We start from the raw sequence: 21053 nt of genomic DNA, 5'->3' as shown, positions 1-21053 counted from the left end.
GGATCCTTTCGCCTCCCACTGCTAGCATCTGCCGGCAGAGCCGTGCCGCTCGCTTCCCCCTGCTACAAATGCGCGCTAATTGAGCGACATTATCACACGCTGCTATCACCGGGCACTTCACCCGCCTGTTTCTTCATTATCTCCCCGAAGGTCTCAACCTGGAGGGGAAGCAGTCTCACTTCTCCCCCCCGTGCTTGAAAATGTCACTTAGCCCACCATGCAAACATCTACGATGAGCTGTATGAAAATAAAGGGCTATTTTATTACTTTTGTATTCACATGTATGTGTCTTATTGTTTTTGGGCAGTAATGCGAGAAATAAAATGCATTTTATGACTAAAATGTACTATTATTTCTTTTTTAAATTTTAGTACTTTAAATTGTGTCTTTATTTATTTATTTTTAATTACATTTATTTGGCAGAAGCTTTTTTCTAAGGTCAGCTGGTTCCTTAGGCATTTGGGGGTTAAGGGCCTTTGCTCAAGAGTCCAGTGCTGACATCACTCTGCTGACCCTGGGATTTGAATCTGCGACCTTCTGACCACGGGCATAGGTTCTGACCAATTTACACTGGCAGAATAAAAAAAAGCAGGAGTGATCCATTTAGGAAGTGAGGTGACTTAAAAGGGTGATTCTGCACGATGGGAACCGTTTGGGATAAAAGACATCTGGCAAGATCTGGACCGGAATTAAGTGGAGAAATCTCTGTCTTTCCTGACCTGCGTCCCTAACGTTTCGCCTTCAGCACCGCGGGCCGACAGCTTTGTATCCCTATTGACATTTTCGGTGGATCAATACCGAACACTGAGTCTGCCTGCCATTCAGCAGCTCCATCTTCCGGTATCTTCTGAGCGTATAGCAGTCATACAAAGAGGCAGCTGAGCTCGTATAATTTGCCCGGCTTATCCGAGAGACTGTGGCATTGATTTTCTTCCCTCTTCCCTCCTCTCTTAGCCTGACATCCTTGGAAATGTAAAAAAAAAAACCCTTGTACAAATGGACAGGTCCCCGCTGTACATTTCACTTGCTTTATCCCTCATGTCACTTTTCCAACCAAAATATTATGAAACATCTTTGACAGAACAAAAACCCATAGAAAACATAAAGAATTTCAGACTAACAGGAATCCACGTATATATATTTTGTTCTGCTCTCTCTATAAGACAGTGGCTCACTGAGCTGGACTCAGGGCTCATTTGCCACCCTGACCACAGCACTCAAGCCCCCGTGTCACATGACCTCAATCACAGATCATAACTGAGGGGTAAAATGACATCGATCAGAGAGAGTGTATCCACCAGCTCTTAAGTATCGGTAGATCGACAGCTCAATCAGGCACAACCGGCCTACGATGGGCAATCTGTCTAATGACAGGAGTACCGACTCTCGGGATGGATACCCCCCCCCCCCCCCGCTTTATGGGACAGGAACACCAGTTAGTTGATCAGAACAGCTATTTCTGACGGCTGCAGGATCCACAATAAACGGGGCAGCTCCACACCACAGTCGTCGGCCTACGAGACCCCCGCAGGTCATTGGTGACATAAAGGAGAAGGACAAAACTCCCACATGAAGCAGCCAGCATTCAGGTTCAGCAGAGTGTCCGCCATAGTGCCATGACGACTTTGATCCCAGCCACGATAGAAGTGTCACCATTTGCAGAGCGCCGTTTGCACTGCTGTCAGTGAGTGTCCCCATACGGACACACACACACAGAGCGACCATCAAATGCATTCCTCATTGGGGAAGAGGAGCTAGCAGGCCTCCTGACAAGTGGCATTATCACGTTTTCTCAGCTGAGTCCACTCTCTGTTCAGGCCGGGGGCTGATTCTCAGCTTCGACTGACGGACGGATGCTCGGGTGGACAGGACCAGGGTCGTGGGCTCCGCACCTCCACCCTCCGTTGCTGGGCTCGCGCGCGTGCGCACACATTCACGCGCCCGCCCACCTGTGCATCTCCGTGACAAAGAGAGGATTAGGTACGCGTGAGCTCTCCATTGCTAGCCGGCCTGCAGACCCACTGCGGCTCTCGCACAATGACCTGTAGGCTCGATAAGGGGACAAAGGGAGAGGGATGGACTGGGAGGAAACGTCGCAGCAGGGGTGGTGGGGGGGGGGGGGGATGCTGTCAGGTGTGCTAGAAGACAGAGGGCAGAAAGCCCCACAGATAGGCCGCGATGGGTCTATGACCCCTCCTCTACAGAAGGTTACCAGGTCAAATCCACAGGTCACTGTATGGTACTCATGGCAAACTACTGAAGAAAAGTGTCAATTGAAAAACAAACTCCAGGAATCTGATGAGTAAATGGATAATAGATACATAAACAGAACAGGCGCTGTCCTTGTATATATGTGTGGCTCATTGGTGACTGAAACCCCCTACAAGCAGTTTGTGTCACATGGCTTCAAAAAGCACAGCACACCGTACTGACTGTCGTGGAGAGGGAGATTGCAATGTTAAGTGCTTCAAAATGGAATGTGTTCTTCAAGTCCTCCCAGAATATACAAAATAAAATAAAAACAAGTCACCATACAAAAGACTTACGTCACACAAATCCTCAGTGGTTGGCAGCATTTTAAATTTAAAATCCCTTTAGCAATAAAATTGCTGCCAAAAAAAAAAAAGGCTTAACGAAAACACCTGAGCAACGTAGAAATGCCCCCAGACCAGAGCAGGTGTTAGTAAGGGCATATGTACAGGAGGAACGCGCAGTAATTGCCTCTCTAAGCCAAAAGAATGAAAAGGTTTCTTTTCCTCCCTCCCCAGGCTCTCTTGGCAAAAACATCTGCACAAAACCCGCGTGACTGTTACAGCAGCCCTTATAGGACCTTAAAGATAACAAGCAACTGGCTGAGAAAGTGCGAGAGGAGGAGAATGGGAGTGAGTGTATGCAGTGTCTGTAAAGGCTGCGACAGACAAAAGGTCCGATGCACCTACGAGCAAGAGGATGAACAAAACAACTGGGAAACAGAGGGCAAATTCAATTACAGAAGTAATTAGAAAATATAGGGCAGGGCAGCCTTTTGGGAGTAGGCCAAAAAAGGGAATTAATAAGGGTGAATAGGAGGAGGCTGGTATAGTAATTATAGAGGGCAATCGCCTATATCTATGAATACCAAAAAACATGATCAAAACTATTAATTTAGTGATCAAAAAAGTATTTTTGGTAGATGATTAATATAGCAAGATTTATTTTAAAGGTTCGTTTTCTAGAAATATACTGGCACAATCACACATTATATGCCCCTCGCTGGTATTCATATCACTAATTAAATTCCATGCTTTCCAATGCCAGGGCTAATTATCAGCGAGTGTAAAAGGCAGCGTTTACAAAACGGCGTCTTGCCCGGTCGCGAACGGAGGGAGATCATGCGTGCAATTCTCCAAATGAAGCTCTCCAATAAACTAACTGGGATCCAGTAATCTACATGCACCATCCGACTCCCTCTCGTATTGTAACGTTCCTCCTCCTGAAGAAAACAATCACTGCAACTGGGGTTTGATAAGAACATGCTAAATATCGCCTGTGCTGATTTGCATTTTTTTTCTGTACAGATACTGTATGTCTGGGAGCTGACTAACTGCAAAAGCATGACAGGCAAGCAAGTTAGCAGAAAGGAGCCGTGCAGATCATGCAAATAGCAGACTGAACTGTACTGAATTTTACTGAAAGCAGTTTAATGCCGTTCAGCATACAGTGACCTCCCGCATTCATAAAAGGTCCACGTCCAAAGCGGACGCTATTGCCCATAATCGTTTTGGCGCTATTGCCCATAATCGTTTTGTCGCTATTGCCCATATAATCCTAAAATCTCAAAGAGCTGGAAGTTGTTCAAAGATGCTGAAAGTGATTTCGAAGGTGGTCACGGTCACAACATTGCTTCATACTGGTCCTACTGCTCTGAAAATCTCATTATACATCTTATTTAAAAATGAAAACCCATACAAAATTTTATCTTTCAGTTATGCATTACAGAACACAATAAGATAAGTGACAACCAAATATGTATTATTCTACAAACGTATGGCCTAATGGCGGTCGGAGGATCTTAAAGGGCACTGGTATTTGTTTTCTGATAGATATCCACTCACCCAATTTGCATAGTTATATGAATTAGCCGTTAAAACCACTTTATTACAGACATTCCACTTAATATTATCGGCTCTGAAGATCTGAAAGCATAAGAGCAGTAGGCAGAGGAGCAGGATAATGCTAATGTGCTTTCAGTTTCAAAGGAGTTGCAGTCCCATATTTACGCCCTGAGGTGTATCATTTAATGCTGGGGGTAGAGCAAAGAGGGGGGAATATACGCGTGTACACACTGAGAGTACAATTATCATTTCAATGGGCTTATTGCCGCAGATCGGCGGAGTAATGAGGAGAAATACTTTCCGTAATCTTGAGGGAGGCGTACAGCAAAGAACCCAAATGGATTCTAATATAATAAGCACTTGAACAAGTACCAGAGACAGATTTCATGCTGCCCATAAATCGAAATGCCTATTTACATCATATTAATATTACTCGCGCGCTGGAAGATGAAGGAGATGCGGGTTCTGACTGGCGACACCTGCCAGTTGGACCTGTGGAAGGTGAGGTAGGAGAGTAGCCTCCCATTTAGAGATCATGGTTGGGGTCATTGCAGTGATCACGGGCAACCACAAGAAAAACGAAACGCATGTTGATTTATATAAACTGCAATAAGGAGGTGATCGCAGCTGGCAGACATGGTGAAAGTCATACCATGTGACTCAGATAGCAATTCCCAAAGGGTTCCAGGGTAAAATGCAAGATAATATGAATCTGTGATTAATCATGAATCTGTTTAACTGAAATGGAGGCCGGCCTGCAGGAGTTAAACTGGAACCTCGTACCACAAGCCTAATTTTGTATTTTTCTGATTTTGCACTAGGCCCTGTTAAAGTGATTTTTACTTCTCAGTCGTCCTTGGCAGTTTACTAATGTCTTTCCTTTCTTTCTCTTTGAATTGTATTAGTATTATTACTCAAAGTGGAGTCGGTGAATTACTTGTGACAGAAAGCTAAAACGAAAGCCTAGTTTCTGAACCCTGGAGAAAGGCTCTAGTGGTTTTGGTTGTCCATGCCCCTGGGCCTTGAAGAAGACCCTCACGAAGAGACTTCGTTTGGAGGCCGGAATAGACCCACACTGATTTCAACAAGTGTTTAGTTAAAACAAATTTTCCATCATTGAAAACAAACAACAACCAAGTGGCTCCATACAGTTTACATATAGTTTACATCCATCCATCCATCCATCCATCCATATATGTATCCATCCATTGATCGGTTCTCTATGACCCAGAGTTCTGGATTGCAGTCACAGACTATGGGCTGAGGATTGTGAGAGTAAGTCCATTCCAACACGAAGAGAGCATGCAAACTCCATATACACAATCAGGCGCATCTTTTATACATCACAAACTAACAGCAAAGTTGGTAAACATGCAATTGTTAGTTCCCCACAAATATGCATTATTATAACAGCTTGATCTTTCCTTTTATTGCGTAAATATTTTAATTAAATCTTTGAAACGGTCATTCTTGCGACTGGAATGTCCTTGAGCAACCAAAACCCTAGCAAATGGGGTGTTGTGCTGTTTGCATAACTGCGATTTGTGAAAATCCCGCCGCTGTCTTTGCAGAGCGCTCTGAAGCCTGCTGTTTACCGCGTGAGAACAATGAGGTCCCTCTATGACATCTCCTCAAAGGCCGCAAGAGCCAACTCCAGATTACCGCCACACAATACGTGGATGAACAAGGCCGCACACCAGAGGGCTGTACCCAGATCAGATCAAAGCGAGGTTTATTTGGAGTTTGGGCCTCTATTTCCACAGCATTATCAATTCATAATTCAGCCCTAATTCTGCAGACAAGATGGTTCCTTCTGTAGTGCGTAAGTACATGGAGAGAATGGCAATGCAGTGTGACACACTGGGGCGACTGTTAGAGCACTCTTGGAACCATAACCGGGAGGTTTCTAGTTTAAGTCCCAGGAGAAGGCCTACCTTTGTGTAAAATACTTAAGCTGAATGGCATTAATCTTCCATAACTTCTTATCACAGTGGACCTGGAATCGGTCCTGGGAAACACTGGCACTTTACAGTGACTGATTCACATTTCGAACTGCAGGATTAAACCCACAGACATACAGCTGCCACACGCGGGGAGCCGGGGGCAGGAATGAAACCCACAACACTGGATGTGTGTGTCTCCGGTGCTGCCCAACGAGGCACCGTGCCTCAGCGTAACCTGAACTGTGCGTGTGAAACACCCAGCAGTGTAAAAGGCTTTCAAACAGTATGACGCGCGGTTTAAAGCACCGGCTGAGTGATGAAATAGCAATAAATAGGCATTTGGTTATTGATCTGCTTACGGACGGTGGCCGCGTATCTCGTCTCGGGGGAGACTTAGAGGAAAGACGCTGCGTTTTCAGGGATTAGCTGCGCTGGCGGGCGCAGGTCGGCGTTTCCGGCTCACGAGGATGACAGAACACCTCTGCACGCCATCTGGGATCGCTCTGAAACGGCATCCGATTTCCGCACTTTTATTCCTGCTCTGCCCGGCCTGTGCTCTGTGTTCATTCAGAGAGGCTCTGCTCTCGGGTGGCATTAGTGGTGGGGGCGGGGGGCGGGTGGCGGTGGGGGGGGCATTGAGTGTTGCATTTTAGTGCAAGACCAAGGCCGTGTGTTGTGGAACGGAAAGGGGAATTTGGCCATCGGACCCCCCCCACGGGGTAGGCGTCCGCATCACAAACCCCCCCCCCCCCCCTCCTTCCCCAGTGCTCCAAATCGGCCTTATTGAACGACTAATTTGATGGCCTGAACTCGGTGGGGCAGGGAGGAGAGATAGTGGGGAAAGGATAAATGCAGAGCTGACGAGACAAAGAGAGCTCCTCTGGGGGTAGGTCCTGGGAGGGGGGGGGCGGGGGAGTGGCTGGCAGCGGGGGGGTGGGGGGGTGGAGAGGGGGAATCCTGGATGTTCACATTATCCAGAACTCCCGGCTCTCTATTGTCTACCCTGCAGCCCCTTAATTAACACTAGAGTGCCTGGTTTGGAGCACAAGACAGTGTGTGTGGTGGGGGGGGGGAAGGGGGGGTACTGCCAATTGTGCCGTATAGCATGTATCTGACTCGGACGCTTCAAAATGCAGCAGAGCTGATGTGTAACGAAGCCTGATCACGGGAAGTAAAGACACAGGTTAAGGGCTTTTCATGAGCATGTGACCGGCACTGTATTCATAAACGAGCTTTCGTTTGAGTGCCATGCTGAGGGGACCCATGGAGAGCAGGCTGTGTAACGGACACCAAGCTTAACAGGATGCACAGTGAGGGCCGCAGCTGGAGAGCGCATGAAACACCGGGCCGGCAAGAAAGAGCCGTGCGAACAGTATACAGACTATCGACGCAAACGGTCAGAAACGATTCCATAACAAATAGAAGCAAAACAAAGTGTAAAACATTATTAGAAACGTGTTTGGTGGGACAGGCTTTGAGCAACTTGATACATATATAATGTTACATTTAGTTCCAGTAACTTTTGTTTAAAGAGAGAAAGGGATGAGAAACCAGATCGCGGTTTTGTTTCGACAGGAAGGCATGCAGACGGACGCGCATGTCTCGCTGCAGACGGACGCGCATGTCTCGCTGCAGACGGACGCGCATGTCTCGCTGCCAAGTATGGTCTGGTGAAAAGGGCCGGCCCCCCCTCCCAGTGTCCATCTCCCCTGGCTGGGGCTCCGTGCTAATTGACAGACCACAGGCTGTGTTTTCCGCTCTGCCCCTTACCCTGTAATTGGCCAGGGGGGGACACAGGATATGTAGATGGGGGGCGTGCATATACTGACACCCCCCCCCCCACCCCATGTGTGACACTCAGACAATCTACCTGCAGCCAAACATACTGACCGGAGTTAGAGAGCAAGAATGTACCCCTTCTCTTCAGCTCTGGCTGTGATGACCTGCACCGCGCAGTGCGCTATATTACAGTTATTAAATTACAGCATTAAAATCAGTCCGAAATGAAACTCTGGCAGCCAAAAATAAAAATTCTGAATGAAACCCATAGTGAAGCAGTTTAGAATGCAAGCCTGTCATAGCGACAGAACTAGAGTAAAACCCAGAAACCGTGAGCATAACCAAATTCAGCTTCCTTAGATGAACACAAATGGAAGAAAATGAAAACTTTGTTTAAAATGCAAATAATCCCCCCCACACAGCTACATCTACATAAAATATTTCGTAAGACCCCCCCCCCCCCCCCATCTCACTGGTATACCAGAACCTTCTGTTGATCTGTTTTGCTAAATAATCCAAAGAGTGGGACCAGATTGCACTCCTAACACGAAGCCAAGCACCACTAGCACTGCGTTCTCCATCCGGGTGCGAGCTGATGGTCGGCACCCAGTGTCGGACACCCCCGCCCCGCCTCTTGGACCCGTCTGTATGCGAGAAGAGCACCCAGACACCCATATGTGAATTTGCCAGAGGACCACTGCATAAAACAGTTACCCAAATGCCAGCATAATCTTTAGCAATGCATTCCATTTAAAATATGCTGCTAAACAAAACCGACCGACAAAATTCTCACTTTTGGACATTCACCAAATTGCACGTAAGATAAGCAGCTTTCCGACGGGTATAACAGGCCTCACTTGGGACGCCAGCGCTCTGCTCACGTCAGATTGCCCCGGCCAGCATTCTGCTTGCCACCTTCGCGGGGAACATCACAGCGGTCATGCGCGACTTACCCCAGCTTGTCTGTGCCCGGCTGTCCCTCCGAGGCCTAGCCTGTGCGATAAATCCAGGGTGTTTCCCAGGCAGGGTCCCCACCCAGGTGCAGCAGGGGCCGGCACCTGCGAGCGAGCGGGACGGCACTTTTAAGAGAGAGGAGCCGGCAGCACTGGCAGCGGCTTCCCCTCTGCCTCGCCTCGGTGCAAGGAGAGAGCGGAATGCAGCCTCTGTAGACTTTTTGTCAAAGCTGTAGGTCTTTTTTAGCAAGGCAAGATTAGTTCATACAAAACTCAACAATACGGCACTGAAACCTATTGTTGATATTCAACATTTTTCACATAGCGGAGCAGAATAGACAATGTGGGCGGCGGGAAACCCTGGCATGGATTTCCAGCTGATAGTATCTCAGCCGCTAGGCCTGCGACGGCATTTTTTATCAGCCTTCTCAGAGGAGAAGCGGGCGGAACGTGGAAATCGAAATGTCACCCCGAGGCTTTAATGGTGAGACGAGGGATTGAAATTGATTCCGCGGAACGGAATCTCCCGAAAAAGCCCAGCCGAGGGAACCCCGGGAAGCTCCCAGACAAAGCAGCCTCAGAGCAAATACGGCTATTAAACCTTACGTGAATTTAAGGCTGCTCAGTTTGGGAGAATAGCTTCTAATACAAAACGTAACACTTGTCTGTAGTTAGTAAAACCTAAAAAAAGAAACATCTTTATCTTGAGCTTACTGAAAACTGTATGCTCGTTAATCATTTTAAACGATGTTTCTTAAAACCAGATTTTAGAAAGACCAAACTGATAGAACACTTAGTTACAATATGCTAAATTTAAAATCAGTTTTATTCTAGCAGTATGTGCATGGATTTGAGGTTGAGGGTTTAGTCCTAGATTCTGATTAAGGAGTACAAATATTCTTGACATTTAACACACAAAAGCACTGCTGATCTCACCGTAGCACCTCAGTGAAAACAGTCAGCATCCAAGATCTTAAGCAGCATGTCTGATCCTACCACCTTCTCCGCCACAGGGAGGTCCAGCACCTGCCCAGTCCATTCCTCCCAGGATTCCAGCTGCCACTTTTTCCCAGTGTCCCTGCTCGCTCCGAGGTAGCTGGGAGAGTCAGGATTGTTCGTCCACTTTCTTTTCAGCACTTCCTCAATTGACCAATTGACAGCTGATTGATGGTTATCTTTTCACGGCTATAAAAGGGGGGAAATTACCATCACTGTGGCTGTGTACAGTATGAGCCTTTGGGGTAAATTGCACATTGCTAAAATTCCCCTCTGCTCCGTCTGCACAATGGGGGGGGGCCCCCGATTAAAAAAAAAATAAAAACTTTCCTTTCTGTCTCTTCTGTTGTACTGTAGATTTGGCCTTTTTGGCCAAGTGTAGAGGGCTTTGACAGCTTCTTTAAAAGCACAGAAAGGCGCTTGAATGAGAAATGGCTTAGGGCCAGCCCTTGGCCTGTCTGTCTCCGGAAGAGGGCCATTCTTCACGCCGAAAACAGAGGCTCTTGTGAGGAGCAGATAAGCCCTAAAATGAATTCGAGCGAGGACGCAAAGTGAACTTGAGGGGTCCATCTCGACGGCCAAGCCTTTGGAGGTTTCACACGCAGATCCAGTTGTTTGGATTCCAAATAAACAGTCCAGAGTAGCACCTAATGACGTCCAGAATAGGCCGGTTTATAGGATAAATGATCTAGCGACACGTGACATGAAACATTATACATTATATACAGATTCCGTTCATTTTTTCATATTTTGATAAGTAGCTATTTCCAAATACTATCCAAACTGGATCTTTTAAACCATTGATGGACGGTGGGCGTGTTTCTGTTTTTTAAACACTTTCAAAAGTTGGTTGATAAAAGCCACCTTGGGAAATCGGAAAAGTTGAGCCACAACGAGACAAAGACAAAGAAATGGTTGAAGGTTCAAGATTTATTGGTCACATAGTTATACAGATACAATTCACAGTGAAATGCAAATCCGGTTTCTCCCTAGACTGTGAGACAAATAACAGTTAAATAAACAAACAAAAAATAAATTAAATGGTTAAAAGTGGACCCATGACCCTGAATAAGACAAGCGGTTATAGGAAATGGATGGATGGATGGACGGATGGATGGATGTGTTAAAAGTGGGGAGGGTGGCAAAATGGATAATAAAGGTTAAATAAGATTATATACACTATATGTACAGAAGTGATCATTTAATATGGATGATAAAAAGTTAAATATGAGTATATATGCGGAAGTGGCAATTTTTAATGTACAAAAATGGCAGAATGCAAACAAGACAATGTACAGTAGAATGTGAAATAGAGGTTAGAATTAGCGCTGCGAATTTTGCACAACTAATATAAAGATATCGGGAAACAGAAGCCTTTCGGACACCTTCCTGTCATTTTTTGTCTCCGTCTGAAAGATTTGACCCATTCAGGATCCAGCTTACAATTCAAACCTCCAAGAAGACAGGACCAATTCCACTGCGAGGCGTTTCCTCCCTGTGATTCTTCCATCCATGTGTTTGCGCTGAAATCTTCCCTCGATTAATCTCATTTGAAATGTGAAAGTCGTGCACTGTCCTGCATTCATCCAGCCCAGCGGGGAAGGCATATTTCACCTGGGCATCAAACTGTGTGGATTAATTGTCCACCTACAACACAGGAATAGGTCGAGCAGGGTGCCCATGATATTTTTCACCCTGCGGCTTGTGCTGTTTTGCCATGGAAACCATCTTCCTTTCCCTGTGTGTCTTGTCTTTAATTTCAAAAGCACACCGAGTGCATCATTGTCTTGTTCTGCTATTGAGAGGTCCTACATTATTAAAATAAACACACCTACCTTTGTGGGCCCGTGTTTTGATGTATGTTTAATAATAAGCTACAGCTGTGAATGGGTAGCACAGTGGATCAGTAGGTAGTACTGGTGTCTCATACCTCCAGGTGTCTGGGCGTTTCAATGCCCTGTTCGTGTGGTTCGGTAGATTATTGACTCTATTGTCTAAACTGTGTTTGTGTGCCCCTGTCACAGACTGCTATTCTTCCCACCAAGTGCTTCCTGGGACAGGATACCGGCTCATTGTGCCCTTGTACCGAAGATTCTGGGAAAAACAAAACGAATGAGTTCATGCGCGCATCTCCGGAATATCGTTTCAGATGAATGACCGAATGATGCTCTATTTGGCTTTTGCACAGGTACACTGGAATGCCTCGTTTCACATATCCCATCATGTTGTTCTTCTTGAGACATGCACACACACACAAGTAGGTGAGAAGCTTGGAGCCCGAGCACTGGGGCCATTTTTCTGGCGCCACTGGAGCGGTCAGGGGTTAAAATAAGTACGCAGGTGATTCCAAATTACCCCAGAAAGTACAACATGAACCGGTGTGATCTTGGCTGTTTTTTGACCAGGTGAAAGCGAAAAAAAGATAAACCCACAGCCCCCACTCCTGTAGTCAAACAACGTTAAACAGTAGCTTTAGACAGGGAGGTGTCAGGTGACTTTTAACACTTTGGCTCCCCTGGTTTGAAATGCTACATGGATCAGAGGTGACTGAAGCATCAAGTTAGCTTGGTGGGGGGCGGGGGGGGGGGGGGGGAACTCCTGCTGGGAAACACCCTTAAGTGCTCCCTCCTGCAAGCACACATGTGATATTTAACAGCATTTGAATTTGAAAACAGATGCGTCCCCTTCCACACCTACGCTGAGGCTGGGGCCGTAGCTGCAGGTGTTAGCGACCGTGCGTAGAGGCCGGTGTGACAACGAGGCTCCATTGGAATGTGGAGTCTTACGGATTTTACACGCTGACCAAATACGGATATAAGAATAACTGCAAAATGCTGCAAAAGAGCAGTGAAACCAAAAAACAGGTACATTTGTCCATAAACTGTTCTGTAAACTGGCAGATGCATTTTCTGTTTCTTAAAAAAATCGCTGTAATTCTGTTACCTTTAGAAGCCTGAAAGATCAGGTGAATCGCCTACTCTTTGGTCCTACATGACCAGCTTTGTTTCCAGGCAAAATCATTTCAATGGTGTTAAATGTTGCTCAAGCTAAACCCTTTCAAATCTCTTTATGTTAATTGTCTGTCATTAAATTATCATTTCCTATTCCCAATCCCAATACAATGTACTTCCTTTGTTATTTATTGTCTTTATAACTAATATTCTTAGTTAATCCAGCTAAGTCATGGTTTTGTCCTGTCCTCCAACAAATTAGTACAAATTGCCCTCCCCCCCCCAAGACATTACTTAACCTGCTGCTAAATACCTGTTAATATCTTGCAGAGAGAGGACTGACTTAACAAATACCCCCCCAAGCTAAGGCTTAAAACAAACAGCTGCTGTGAAGGGTGGGGGGCCTGATAGTGTCATGCATGCTGCCCCTAGGACACCAAAACATGGTGCTGGGGGGTTAGGGTGCCACAAAGGTATCGTTGAGCCACTGACCCCCCTGGGAGGTGAGAATCACAGCGAGAGGTACGTTCGCTGCTTTGAGGCCCGCAGATTTTAACGCCTTTAAAAAGGCCTGTTTCCTATCAAAGCACCCCCCCCCCCCCCCCCATTGCAACATTAACATCAGCGGCACGTTCAGAGGGCAATGAATACTAGCGGGAGGTCCAGGTCATGCATATGCTTAAGGGTAGTCAGCCTGCCATGGGAGATGCACATTTCCCTAAAAAGGACCTCAGGATCTGACTGGTATCCGCTTGGAAGTTACACTCTAAAAATAAGCAAAGTCTTTAAATGGACTTTTCTCAAGACTATTCCGGAATCTTTGGATCTGACCCTTAGGGAAGTGTAGCGGATCTCAATCTGAGGAAATACAGGACGACTTGATTTGTAGAGCAGGGGATCGATATTTTTTATTTTTTCTTTGGAGACGGGGGGGAGTAAAATTTACTTAGCATTTGTGTGAAATGTGCATGGAAATATGGGACAAATCACTACATGGAATGATGAAAATAATTTTTTCAGGGGGGCTGCGATGAAAAATTTGGTGGCTAATGCCCCCTAAATAGGGTCTAAAAACACTTATGCTTAATCATCTCCACTAAATCAATATTTTGTCTTCTTCTTCTGACAAGCTAAATACGCTGTATGGACAAAAGTATCTCGGCAAGTGGCCATTATACCCACAGGAACTTTTATGACATCCCATTCTAAATCCATAGGCATCAATATGGAGTTGGTCCCCCCCTTGCAACTGTAATAGCTGCCCCTCTTCTGGGAAGGAGTGTGTCTGTGGGAATTTTTGCCCATTCATCCAGAAGAGCATTTATGAGGTCAGGCACTGATGTTGGACATGAAGGCCTGGCTCACAATCTATTTTATTTAATGTGATTTTTTTATATTATAGGCTTTATGACAGTCCATAAGTTGGACATTCTTAACCAGGGCACTGCCTGTACCACACTTGAATCCACTGAGCCGTTCAAAATGACCCAGTCCTTCAGAAATATTTCTAAACCTGACTGCATGGCTCAGTGTTTGATTTTATACATTTGTGGCAATGGGTCTGAATGAAACACCTGAATTCAGTGACTGAGAGGTGTGTCCCAGTACTTCTGTTCATATAGTGTATGTTTATGTGATGGGCTTCCTTATATACTTCAGCCACGGTACACGTGGTGCCTAAAGATCCCTGCAGTTTGTCACGTTTAACTCCGGAAAATGGCTTCCCGATGCGGATGGGGAACAGATGACTTATGCTCCATGATTGGGCGCAGTGCCCTGAACTGGATGCCGCATGAAAACATCGCATATGGTCAGGTGGAAATAAATCTCCACGTGCAAATAGCATCACATCCCCTGGCTGGCTTTTCCTGGGATGAGGTCCAGACTCATCTTGAGCCTGTACTGGATAATTGGTACGGAAGATGGCAGGAGCCCTGAATGGAAATATCATCAGTAAATGAAATTAAAGGACACAAAGTCCCTAAGGACCCTGGAGGCCTTAATGAGACACATTTTTGTGCGGGGGGGTGGTGGGTTAGGACTCAGATTAGAAGGCTGTAGGTTCAAATCCCAGGGCTGGCAGATCGATGCTGCTGTTGGGCCTTTGAACAAGGCCCTTAACTCCCAGGGACACTGCATGCTGGCTGTCTCTGTGCTGTGACCCCAAACTCTCTCTCATGGGGCACAAGGTAGAGTAAGTAATGAGGGGTTTTCCCCATAGGAATCGATAGAGCATCGCTATTCCATTTTTAAGGCTTCAGAAGATTAAAAACAAGAAGTTTTTACAATTGTCTTACATGTTGTTATACAGTGTACATGTAATCTATATGATCTCCTTTTGTAATTGTTTTTCATGTCTTTCTCTTTGAGAGCTCTGTATACGTTTGTATGCACGTTTGTTTGTATGCGCTATACCTAAACGGCTGTGAATAAACATGTGGAGTAATAAAATCTGATTCCATCCATCCATCCATCCAGACAGTGCAGGTTTGCAGTGACACATAAGACTATCCCAGGTAGCAAAGGGTATAAGACTGGGGATTGGATGTATACTGCTAGCTCATCGCAGGGCACATTCCCAAATACAGTCGCATGCTATAATGAATATAGAGGTGCCAGTTCATCCAATCGCATGTTTTTGGATTTTGATGAGAAATAGAAGTAACCATGTGAACTGGCAAAACTCTGACTGATTAGAAAAATGCTTTTAAAAAGTGTCATATCCAAACAGAATATGTTGCTACCTTCATTTATTAATCAGCGGAGCTACCTGACATTTGCTAAGGAATATTATTATTACAAACAAGTGTGTGAACGATGTTATACACCCAATCGTTGTGTCTGGATGTTTGCCGGGATAATTTGCTGGGAGTTTCATTTGCAGTGACTGTGTCAAGCAAACATTCATTTACATGTCACATTAGAGAAATGCTGACCACCGGCTGAAAGGCTCAGAGAAGGTTATTCGTCTGTCAGACTGCCGCTGTGTGTTTTAGGGGGGTCCGGCGATCCATTGGTGCCATCAATCGGTCCAAAATTCCTAACTCTCCTCACTGTCCCGCAGGAGCTGCATTACTCTCACTTCAGAAACGCAATAATTGCCCAATCGCGAGCTTTGTTTCTGCTGTCAGGATGAAGGTTATCTCGCCCGCCACCGTGACCATCAGGTGACAGCCATATCCCATAATGCAACAGCGGCCGTCAAGCTGTCCATCCAACTGTCGGCTCGCTAGTGGTTCCCATGGTTCTCCTGGGACCCCTTCTGGGGAAGGACTGAAAGCCTCTATTATCTCCCAGCGTTGAGGAGAACCTGTTGGGGCTTTGATAAGCTATCACAGGCCCCAGGTGAGACCCGGCTAGCAGCACGACAGGAGCAATCGGCATGCCCACTAACATCATGCACAAGCTTAAGATCTATCCTTCTCTTACTTAGCATCTAGACCAGTATGGGCACCATTAAGATGCATGTAAATATTACGGGTTTGGCACTAGCTCTAGAGTCTAATAGAATTTGCCTGTGAAAGTCCTGGCACACAAAACACAGAGTCTAACCTTGTATCAAAGTTCAGGAGAAAAATCCATAAATTTGCACTGCTAAACCTAGTGGATTTCCTTCTGCTCTGTTTTACATGGTATAACGTGGTATTACTTTTTTCTATGTACTGTAGAATGTTTTTTTTGCTGTAGAATAAAGCACAAATAGCCACAGTTGTTATGGCTTTTCTGCCTTTAAGTGCCGGGTTTTACAAATGGTCCTGTATGGTAGAATAATTGATTTTCTCAGCTGTCCTCTTATGTATAATTTCTGTTGCTATCTTTCCATCTTGTTGTAGCGTTTCACAGTCAAAATGATACTTTTCCCCCTCTGATAAACCAAAGAAAGGCAGTTTGTTCTGCTAATTAACTTTATTGCCCTGATAGCTCCCCACAGCCTTTGATGAAAACAATTATCAACCACCACTGTTCCCCTCCCCTGTTTTACTAGCAAAAAAGACTATTAATTAGAAACCAGACCCCATCCCTGTTGGCCAGCCATGTTTTCTACACTCTTGAATGGGACACCACCACATTGTTAAGGTATGATTTAGCTCTCGTCTTCCTACGCTAATTATTGTTACATTGATCAATTTCATCAAGGAAAGAGCTCTCAGAAGGACTGGTGTATTTGCGGTTAATATCGCATAAACGGGTTCTACCCATCAGCACATGTCATTTGTGGGGATAAGAGGCGTAAAACTTATTCATCCATAATTAGACCAAGAAGAAGAATTAATCATATGGTCCTGCTTTATTATGCTGGAGCCCCACGTTTGTTATTATTTTATTCTTTTGTCACTCGGACATCACTTTTATCGAAAAGGACATCTAATTTTGCAGCTGAGTGTTTTCAGTGAAGTGGTTCAAGTTAAGCATCATTCTTGATAGAATGAAAGCAGGGCTCCTCCACACACACAAGTATCCAATTTCCATTTCCTCAACCAGTTGAACGAAGGATGGCAGGCAAAGGAGATGTCCACCTACCAAGCTGCACTGCGTTGTGAGTGATTTGTAAGCCATGCGTCTACACAGAAAATGAACAGGAGGTCAGTAGTTTTTACACATTGTGGGTTACGAGGTGTTTTACGTATGGCTGTAGTTGCGGGATTGTGTTTAAAAATACATATGATGTAAGATCAAAGATGCAGGCCAAAGGGGAAAAAAAATAAAAGAATTTAATTTGATGTTAGGAATAAATAAATGCAGAATATAGTACGAAATTCTGTTCTGATTGCACTACTTATTACCTCTTGGGGTAATAACTGCATTATGGTGCAAAACTTGATTAAAACTGGCATTTGTTAACATGTCAGCCATCTTTGCTATACACTATCTATTAGCGAGCCATGCTAAACATAGTGCTAATGCTAACGATAAGAATAACACAACACACCTCTTAGTCATGGCGCTAATGCTAATGATAAGAATAACACAACACACCTCGTAGCCTTGGTGATAATGCTAATGATAAGAATATCACAACACACCTGTTAGCCATGGCGCTAATGCTAACGATGAGAATAACACAACATGCCTCTTAGTCATGGCGCTAATGCGAGAGGTAAGAATAACACAACACGCCTCTTAGCCATGCCGCTAATGCTAACGATGAGAATAACACAACATGCCTCTTAGTCATGGCGCTAATGCGAGAGGTAAGAATAACACAACACGCCTCTTGGCCATGGTGCTAATGCTAGTGGTAAGAGTAACACAACACGCCCCTTAGCCATGCCGCTAATGCTAACGATAAGAATAACACAACATGCCTCTTAGCCATGCGATGAATGGCCGCTCGTCTCCTGCTGCTATGCTGCAATCCCCACAAAATGAAAAAGGAGTTAAACCTGAAAAGCTCCATGTGTTCAGCAAAGTGGATTAAACGGGGCACAGAGAATCCCTCAGGGCCATCTTGCATGCATGTGGGGGAGTGGGGAGGGGGGGGGGTCAAGACAGCCATGTCAGGTGATGATCCCCCCCCCCCACCACCTCATTTGAATTCTTGCCCTGAACCTTTGAGCAAAAGCACTGGGGACACTGTTACAGCCATCACTCGAAGTTATCGACATGCGTAACCTGTGCAATGGGTGGCAGCAGGTGGCGTAGTAGTTAAGAAACTGAACTGTAAGAAAGACTTAACTACATTAACTTTCAGAAAGGTATTTTAAATATAAATATCTGTTTCTTTTCCAACACAACTTAGGGTTGTTGAGTTATAGGTAGCATGGAGCCCATGACCAAGCACAGAGCCCAAGGCAGGGGGCCACCACATGATTTTGGACTGTGGGAGGACATTGGGGCTCCTGGTAGGTATCCCCACAAACTGCGAGGGAACAGTCTTTCACTGGCAAGGTCAGAAGGCTGGGCTGTACACCTTGGATGGGGCACTAGTCCATTGCAGGGCACAGACACGCACACACTTACTGGGCAATTTAGCGGAACGTGTGGGAGGAAACCAGAGCACCCAGAGACAGGATCCTAGCAAGAAACAAACAAACAAACAACCAAAAAACAAACAAAGTAAACTGGCACTCCTTTCAGTTTGACTGATGACCCATGCTGCCCGGGACAGGCTACAGTCCCACCATGACCCGGAGCATGGGTGGGGAGATGGATAATAATCATAATAATAATAATAATAATAATAATAATAATACCTGGATCCTTGATGCACAAATCCATAAAGAACCTGCATTTATTTCATACGAAGCTTCCCAAGAAGGCCCCAATATCAAATTATCACACTTTAGCCCAGCTACATTTATTGTTAAATGCAATCCAACCTAATATCTTCTGCTCTGAAGGACTGATTGCCAGCTGTCTACCACAGACTGCATGCTTGTCTAGATACTTCAGTTTTTACTTTTCAAGTGTGGGGATGGAGGGCCGACTTGCCTATTGAGCAGTGCCCCCCCCCCCCGGGATTATTCTAACACACGGCAGTCAATATTAGTACACTGTGACCTTCGGTACCTCAAAGCAAATCTATTAAGTCCAACATTTCTCCCTGTAAGTGTTTATCAGGAAGGATGGCTTACATGTCTACTGAAGCAGATATAGAGACCCCCTGGACAATGGCAAGATTCCAGACAGGGTACCACAAGGCCAGGCTGGGGAAATAGGGGGAGAAAATCTTAATCTGCCGGACAATGGTGCTCTCCTGAAACCTATCATTTTCACTCTCAGCGAGGCTTCTGTCCGACCGCGAATGAGATGAAAGGAGTGGTTAGCGCTCAAAATTGGATCAGCGCTAACATTCACTCACTTTTATCAGCGGTCGCCAAAGGTCATCTGAAATAAATGACTGATGAATTTAAGCCAAGGCAGATTCTGTTTGCTTCTTTTTTTTTCAATTTTGCCTGGCCTCTCCAAAACCCCCACGGTGATAAGAGCCCTTACCGATCATGGCCTGTCACTAACATCAGGAATCGGTGCGAAAGCCACTGGAAGGAAAGCCAGAAAAAAACAGCCTGAATGTCAATGGATTTAAAGAAATAAGTCAGGAAACATGACCTGTCATGCAACAGTTGTTACTGTGGAAGTTCCTTAGGTGTCATCATGTGTGGTTGTGCCACGTCAACATCATCATGTAAGGTCGAGACGGTCCAGGGTTGTAAGCATTGAAAAGACATGAACACTAATAGAATGACATCAAGTGAGTACAATATCATTATGACTCATCCCTTCAGAATTTACTGAGCTATGACAAAGAAAGGCTTTATAACCACTGAATGAGAAAAGGGCAGCTTTAAACTTCATTAAGCCATAGTTACATCTTCTCATTCTCCTTAATATGTTTAATACTTTTTAAATGATGTCTGAACCACACAGATAATCTGTCCACAAGTTGTGTTACACTTATGTCAGATTTATTGTATTAAATTGTTTTTAATAGTACTGTTTTACAAGATTTGAAAAACCCTGCTTTAGACAGATAACTCGTTGCAGACATGCATGCAACTTTAGAGTCCTTTTTTAGTGTAGTAATTCTAAATTCTAATGATGATACTGCTGCTCATGTTGATTGATGGCTTTGAGGTAAAATTTCCTGTTATGACAGGAAGTAAATACCCTGTACCCTGTTACGGCAGGGGATGGGGAAGTGACGGATGATCCACATTGTGGGTTATAAAAAATGAAAGACAAAAAAAGGAAACAAAAGGAATCACAAGGGGTATAAACACAGGCAGGTAGAAATCAAAAACTAAAGCAGGGAGCAACACAGGAACAAACACAGCAGTACAGGAACAAGCACAAGGGAAAACTAATACTAAACGCATTTGTGGGTGCACAGGCAAGTAAAACATACAGGAACCCAGAAGTGATCAAACACAGGAACAAGCATAATGACCAACTGGGGAACGGAGTAAGGGTAGGCATTTAGAAACACATGATAACAAGGGCTTCAGCAAGGGACAGGTGTGGGCTTTAACTAATCAACCATAATACAAGAGACTAGGGGCAATGAGCAACAGGTGAGGGCAATCACAATCAAACCCTAGGGACTAGGGCAAGGAGATATAGGGAACCTAGATGGAATAATTATTAAACTAGTCGCACACAAGGATAACCAGAAACAGATACAAAAACAAGAACCAATACAGAATAACATGTGTACAAGAACTAACGAGGGGAAAAACCAAAATTCAAAATATCCACCAAAGTTGGATGATTGTATGCCCAAGCGGTGGCCCAAGGAGCAGGGGAACACATCAGAGACAGAACAGACCTGGGAAACAATGGGTGACGGGATGGTCAGTGACACCTGCTGGCCAAACAGGGAGATGACTGATTGAACGT

General features: G+C 45.1%; 1 long non-coding RNA gene across 1 annotated transcript in view; it reads right to left on the bottom strand.

The window, feature by feature from the left end:
• The window catches only part of LOC111854675 (uncharacterized), a 35344-nt gene extending 26120 nt beyond the window's left edge, over window positions 1–9224 (bottom strand). The window contains exon 1 of the long non-coding RNA XR_002840738.2: window positions 8770–9224. This is a non-coding gene — a long non-coding RNA (uncharacterized lncRNA). The remainder of the gene's footprint in view (window positions 1–8769) is intronic.
• Between the last annotated feature and the right edge of the window lie 11829 nt (window positions 9225–21053).

Source organism: Paramormyrops kingsleyae, chromosome 21 (genome assembly GCF_048594095.1).
Source record: "Paramormyrops kingsleyae isolate MSU_618 chromosome 21, PKINGS_0.4, whole genome shotgun sequence".
NCBI classification, from domain to species: domain Eukaryota; kingdom Metazoa; phylum Chordata; class Actinopteri; order Osteoglossiformes; family Mormyridae; genus Paramormyrops; species Paramormyrops kingsleyae.
Note: the sequence above shows the minus strand (reverse complement) of the source record. Positions and strands in the feature narration are given on the sequence as shown.